This window comes from Quercus lobata, chromosome 1, assembly GCF_001633185.2.
Source record: "Quercus lobata isolate SW786 chromosome 1, ValleyOak3.0 Primary Assembly, whole genome shotgun sequence".
Classification (NCBI taxonomy): Eukaryota; Viridiplantae; Streptophyta; class Magnoliopsida; order Fagales; family Fagaceae; genus Quercus; species Quercus lobata.
The window spans coordinates 49,692,126-49,698,559 of NC_044904.1; the positions used below are offsets into that span (position 1 = coordinate 49,692,126).

The 6,434-nt window shown below is 35.0% G+C and overlaps 1 non-coding gene across 1 annotated transcript; it reads right to left on the minus strand.

Annotated features, from left to right (window-relative positions):
* Window positions 1-550: 550 nt before the first annotated feature.
* On the minus strand, window positions 551-659 carry LOC115956138. The gene has a single exon (XR_004084267.1). It is a non-coding gene; the product is annotated as a small nucleolar RNA R71 (small nucleolar RNA).
* Window positions 660-6,434: the final 5,775 nt, after the last annotated feature.

Consider the following 6,434-nt stretch of genomic DNA (forward strand, 5'->3'; position numbering starts at 1 on the left):
TTAGGAAAATAAATTGGGTCTTAATTGAATTTTTCTTTCTACTAGTTGTAGTTACAAATTTTTTTTTTTTAAATAGAAAAAAAAAACAAAAAAAATTATTTCTCTGTGCATGGTGTATGTGAACTTGGATACGTGATAAAGAAAATCATCTTGTTAGTTTATCCATCCACAATGGGAGAAACAGGAGATGATTCAAAAACTCTTAGAGTGTTGTTCTCACCTATTACCACCAATCCTCCATCTTGCATAGTATTGCCTGCAACCACTACTACACATTTTGAGTTGAAGCCACAGATAATCCACCTTCTTCCTACTTTTCATGGATTGGATAGAGAAGATCCTTATATGCATGTAAAGGATTTTCTTGAGATTTGTGCTACTTGTAAGTTCCAGAATTTCACTAATAACTCTGTTCGCTTGCGTTTATTCCCTTTTTCCTTGAAGGATAAGGCAAAAGCATGACTTAATTCTTTCTCACCTAGATCTATCACTTCATGGGAACTGTTGGTCACAAAATTCCTCTCTAAATTTTTCCCAATGGCCAAGACCAATGCTTTGAGGAGAGAAATTGCAGATTTTTATCAGGATAAACAAGAGAAATTTTATGAGAGTTGGGAGAGATTTAAGGACTTGATCTTAAAGTGTCCCCATCATGGTTTTGAAACATGGAGACTAGTACAATATTTTTATAATGGTTTGACTCAGACAAATTGTAACGTGATTGAATTCATGAATGGTGGTGGATTTTTGAGTCTTATGGATGATGAGGCATACAAATTTCTTGATAATTTATCAGAAAGCTCACAACAATGGGATTTTTTCAATCGTAAAGAGAGATCTGCCACTGCAATTCAAAAAGGAGGATTGTATGTAGTCAGTGAAGATTTAGACATAAAAGCTAGGTTGGACAATCTCACTCGTAAGGTTGAAGCTTTAGCTTTAGGTAGAGGGGTGAATTCTATTAATCAAGTTCAAAGTGAAACATGCTTTATTTGTGCGAGACTTATGCATACAACACAAATGTGTCCTTCCACAGTTGGTTACCTCGATTTTTATACTAAGCAAGCAAATGCATTGAATAATTATGGAAAGCCATTTACTAGTCCATTTTTAGAGACATACAATTCAAATTGGAAGAACCATCCTAATTTCTCATGGAGGCAAAATTAGCCTCCCACAAATGTAGGTGGACAACAAGTGCATCAACAAAGTCAATTTTGTCCACCTACTTAAGCATATCCTCCCATTCCTTAATTAACTCCTTAGTTTGTAGCACCACCAAGACAACAATCATCTTTGGAGGAGTCTCTTAAAACTTTCATGCAATCAACTAGCCAAGCCATTCAACAGATGAAAAGTTCCACTCATTTAAATACTCAAGCTATTTCAAAGTTGAAAAATCAAGTTAGCCAGTTATCAACCCAAGTTGGAGAGAGGGAAAAGGGAAAATTTCCTAGTTAGCCTATACCCAATCCAAAAGGGCAGTATGCCATTAATGGTTTTTCTGGTTCTACTCATGCATATGAGTCTATTCAGTCTATTACTACTCTTAGGTCCGGAAGACAAGTTGATAATCAAGTGAAAATGCCAGAAGTAGAGGATAATGAAAACATTGTGTTAGAGGAAAAAGGAGTTCACATGATGATCATAGAGAAAAGAAGGGCAACTCAACCTTAATTCCAATTTAGGATCTTAGTTCTTCTCCTCTTGATAAGAAGTTTGTTCCTAAAGCTTAATTTCCTCAAAGTTTAATCAGTCCTTAGAAAAGTGCATAATTTGGAGATATTTTAGAGGTTTTTAAGCAAGTGCATATAAACATTCCATTTCTTGATGCAATTCAGCAAGTTCCTACTTATGCCAAGTTTCTAAAAGATCTTGTGACAATTAAGAGAAAGACAAATGTCCCTAAAAAGGCATTTTTGACAGAGCAAGTTAGTTCAATCATTCAGAATAAATATCCAGTGAAATGTAAGGACCCTGGATCTCCTACAATTTCATGCAAGATTGGGGATAGTCTCATTGAGTGAGCTTTGCTAGATTTGGGGGCAAGTGTGAACTTATTGCCATATTCAGTATATTTACAACTAGGTTTGGGGGAGTTAAAACCCATAACCATGACACTTCAATTAGTTGATAGGTCTGTTAAAATCCCTAGAGGTATTGTTGAGGATGTGTTGATTAACGTGGATGCCAATACACAAATCCATGGCATTTTGGGTCGCCCTTTCTTAGCCACATCCAATGCTTTGGTCAATTGTCAGAGTGGAGTAATGAAGATTTCTTTTGGAAATATGATTGTTGAGGTTAATATCTTTGACATAAGTAAGCAAGTACCAGGAAATGAGGATATATGTGAGGTTAACATGATTGAGAGCCTAGTCCATGACACTTTCATACAATCAAGTTGTGAGGATCCCCTAAAGGCTTGCTTAACCCTTTTTGATTGCAATTTGGATATTGAAAAATCAATTGAGGGGATCAATCCATTGTTGAATTTTGTTCCTCTCTTAAGTATTGATAGTTGGCAGCCAAAAGTGGTCCCATTTCCACTTTCTTCATCCCCACTCCCATCTATTGTAGAACTACCCAAGCTGGATAACTTTTGGGAACACCAATTGATAAGTATACTTCAAGAGCATAAGGAAGCTATAGGTTGGACAATTGTTGATATTAATGGTATTAGTCCTTTTGTGGTTATGCATAGAATTCACCTGGAAGAGATTGCTAAAGCCTCCCAACATGTTTTTGACATAGGTAAGTTACAATCTCATTGGAATAGTCCATTCATAATATGCATTATTTATCTCCATGGTGTTGTTGAGGTTTGGATGGTCCTGCTTATCAGGATTGATCTCTAGTTGTGTTAAATCTTTTTGCAAAAAAAAAAAAAAAATTCTTTTTTATTTTTAGCTTATAGATTAATCTTTGTGTTTATTTTCTTGTTTAGTTTTATTCTCTTTTGTTCTAGCTGGTATTTGACAGAAATTAAAATTTATAACAATCAGCTTGATCAAGGTACGTTTCCTCCTTCTCCTTACCTTACTTGTTTCTACTTGGTTCTCATGCTGCATACTAATATTTTACTCTCTTTTCATTCAAGCCATTTATTCGAGAATATCATTTTTAACATTGAGGACAATGTTTGGTTTAGGTTTGGGGGGATGTACATAGATTTTTTTCTTTCTATTTTGTTTTGTTTAGTATTCAAAAAAAAAATTCTTTTGCCTAGCTTGAGGTTTATGTTTCAAGTTCATTATACTACTTTTACTTAAAGAATTTCATTGCTTTCATGCTCAATTCATTGCACATGCACGTCGCCACTCAGACACAACTTCTTGTTGAAGGATAAAAGTGATTAGAAAATCTTGAAGATAATAATGTGGAGATTGTAACCCTTGTGAGTTTTGAGCCAATCATTATTTTTGGAGGGTTTTTTTTTTTTTTTTTCTAGTCTTAAAGTTCATTTGGTAGTGCGAAACATATTTCCCTTGTTGTAGTCTCATTGTTCTTTCTTTTGGCCAAGAAAAAAAAAAAATTTATGCCACACTTGAATCTTTTGAAGTCATTGATGTTGAATGAACTATACTAGTCTTTGAGAGATGAGATTAGGCCATTTTTATCTACTTTGAGCCATATATGTGTTTTTCCTTTTTCTTTCTTGATACATTATTGCTAGTCACCTCGTTGAGCCTTTTAATTAGCCTTTCTTTCTTAAAGCCTTTATCCATAGTGTTTCAAGATGGAATTTGATTAGTTTGTTTCAATGTGGTGGTTTGTGCGAGAATTCAAAGAAGAAAGAAAAAAGAATTCAAAGAAGAAAAAAAAAAAGAATTCAAAGAAAAAAAAGAAGAAAAAAGAAGAAGGAAAATTGTCAAAAAGAAGAAAATAAAAAGGGTTCTCATCATATTTCGAGAAGTGAAATGTAAGGAAAGAGTACTGCTTTGAAGAAGAAGAGTTGGAAAAAGAAATGTTGAATGGAAATTCCAAAATGAGTTGACATTCCAACTAATCTTGAAAACACTTCTTATTATTTACCTTCACTCATTTTTATTTCATTCCCTTTGCTTTTACCCTAAATTACATCCTAATAAAGTCCTTATTTGATCTTGAAGATTATGTAGTTTAGATATTGATATGACTGAATAAAAAGTGTGGTATAAATTCTTTTTGGCATCCTTTCATGAGACTATTTGTTCTTTCTTGATTAAGAATTTTTTTCATGTGATTTATATGTGAGGTGTTTTATTTTGCTTACATAATTCCGCTCACATATATTGTTGAGAGTGTTACACCCCATTTCAGATTGATTTCATTTGTTGAGTGATAACACCGGAAAGATTTGAGTTGAAGCATACTTTCAAATAGAGATTTGAGTCAAGTTTATTCTAAAACTAAGAGTATGTTTGGGCTGGCTACCACTTTTCACTCACATTGAGTTTTGATGGCATGAGAAATTTCTTTAGCATTTGTAGTGTTTTTGAACTCGAACTAATCCTCTTTGCAAAAGGCAATTGAAAAAACAAAAAAATTTATTTGATTTGTTTTGATTATTTTGGTATTCATTCTCAAAATTTTATGGGTATATTTCCTGCAAACCCTCACGAGACTTTAACTCATCCACTAGTGTAAGCTAGGGGTTTAAAGGGTTGTTGCATATGCTAAATGCAATCCAAATTTCCAGCAAAAATGGATTAGTTAGGATTTCCTTTTTCTTTGTTTTTGTTTTTACTCTTAATTTGTTTTGCTCAAGGACTAGCAAAATGTAGGTTTGGGGGTATTTGATATGCATTGATAATAGCTTAATTTTGCATATCAAATGCCACCTAATCTACATTGAAGGACCTAAAAAAGGCAGGGCCTTCTATTTATGCTTCTTTGTCTTCACTTCAACAGTTGAGAGCTAAAAGAAGCTCTTGTATCAACAAAGCAAAGGAGACAAAGTCGGCCATAAAGGCACACAACACTTCAATCACCTAGCTTTAGGAATCCATAGCCAAACTTCAAGAGGATTTGTCATCCAAGCAAGAAGCTAGTTCTGCCCTTCAGACTCAGCTAGAAGGTGTTGTAGTAAAACAAAATTCTTTGGACAAAGAAATTGAAAAATTGGAAGCCGAGCTAGGTGCTTTGAGGCATCCATATTTTTCTCTTAAAAATATTAGTGCTCTTAAGGACATTATTTAATTTTCAAGTTTTAAATATTTTATGGTCATAGGAGACCCAATTATTGTGAACTCTATTATGTTTTTATTTAGTTAGGATATTAAACTTTGCATGTATTTCATGAATAGTAAAATACAAAGTAGTTGAATGGAAAAGGGTCTTATTTATAGTAGTATAAATATAATGGAACAGAAAGTATCAAGTTGCAAAATTAAGCATAGTACTTCTTAAGGTGAGCTCCACTAATGGGGCTATACACCTTGGTACCTGCCTAATTTTTCAGCCAATAATGTCTGGTCTGGTGTGCTTCTTGCATAATGTAAGGTCCTTCCCATTTTGGTGAAAACTTGTGTCTGATGGCTTCAACCATACCTCGTACATGAGAGATTGTTTTTCAAACAAGTTCTCCCATTTGAAACTTTCTTTCTTTAACTTGGCCTACATACCTCGCCTTTATACTTGCTTGGTAAAAGCGGCTATGAGAGGCAGCGTTGTCACGCTTTTCTTCAACAATCTCCAAGAGGTCTTCTCTGGGTATCCTTGCTATCTTTACTAGCTTCACTCCTGGCCTCACTAAATCTATTGGGATGACAACCTCTGTGCCATAAGCTAGGGAAAAGGGTGACTCCTGTAGCTTGTGACTTGGCTGTTCTCTGAGCCCACAGAACTATAGGAAGTTCCTTTCTCCACCCTTTTCTGTTCTCCTTAGTCATCTTTCCCAATATCTTTAGCAACCTTTTGTTGGAGGCCTCAGCCTGGCCATTTCCTTTGGGATAATAAGGTGTTGATGTCGTGTGAGTTATGAAGTAACATTCTATTAAAACAACACACATCCTTGTTCAAAAATGGTGTGCCATTATCAGAAATGAATATGCTTGATACCCTAAAATGACATATTATATTTTCCCTCAGAAAATTAGCCATTGAGCTACTCGTTGCTTTCTTCATGGCCATAGCTTCCACCCACTTGGTAAATAGCTTAGTGGCTACCAAGATCCAAATGCATCCTTCAAAGGGGGATTTATGGGACCTATGAAATCCAGTCCCTAGTTATGGAAAGGAAATGGAGCCATAGTTGGGTGGAGGCTTTGGTGGCTGATATGTATCTCATCTTCTCGCCTTTGACAATCTTGACACTTCTTGGAGAAATTATGGGCATCTATTTGCATGGTAGGCCAATAGTATTCCTGGTGCAAAGCCATTTGCCATAGCTTTTTGCCACTAGGGTGTCCTGTTGGCTCCCCTTCATGCAAATCCAAGAGAATAACCTTTAT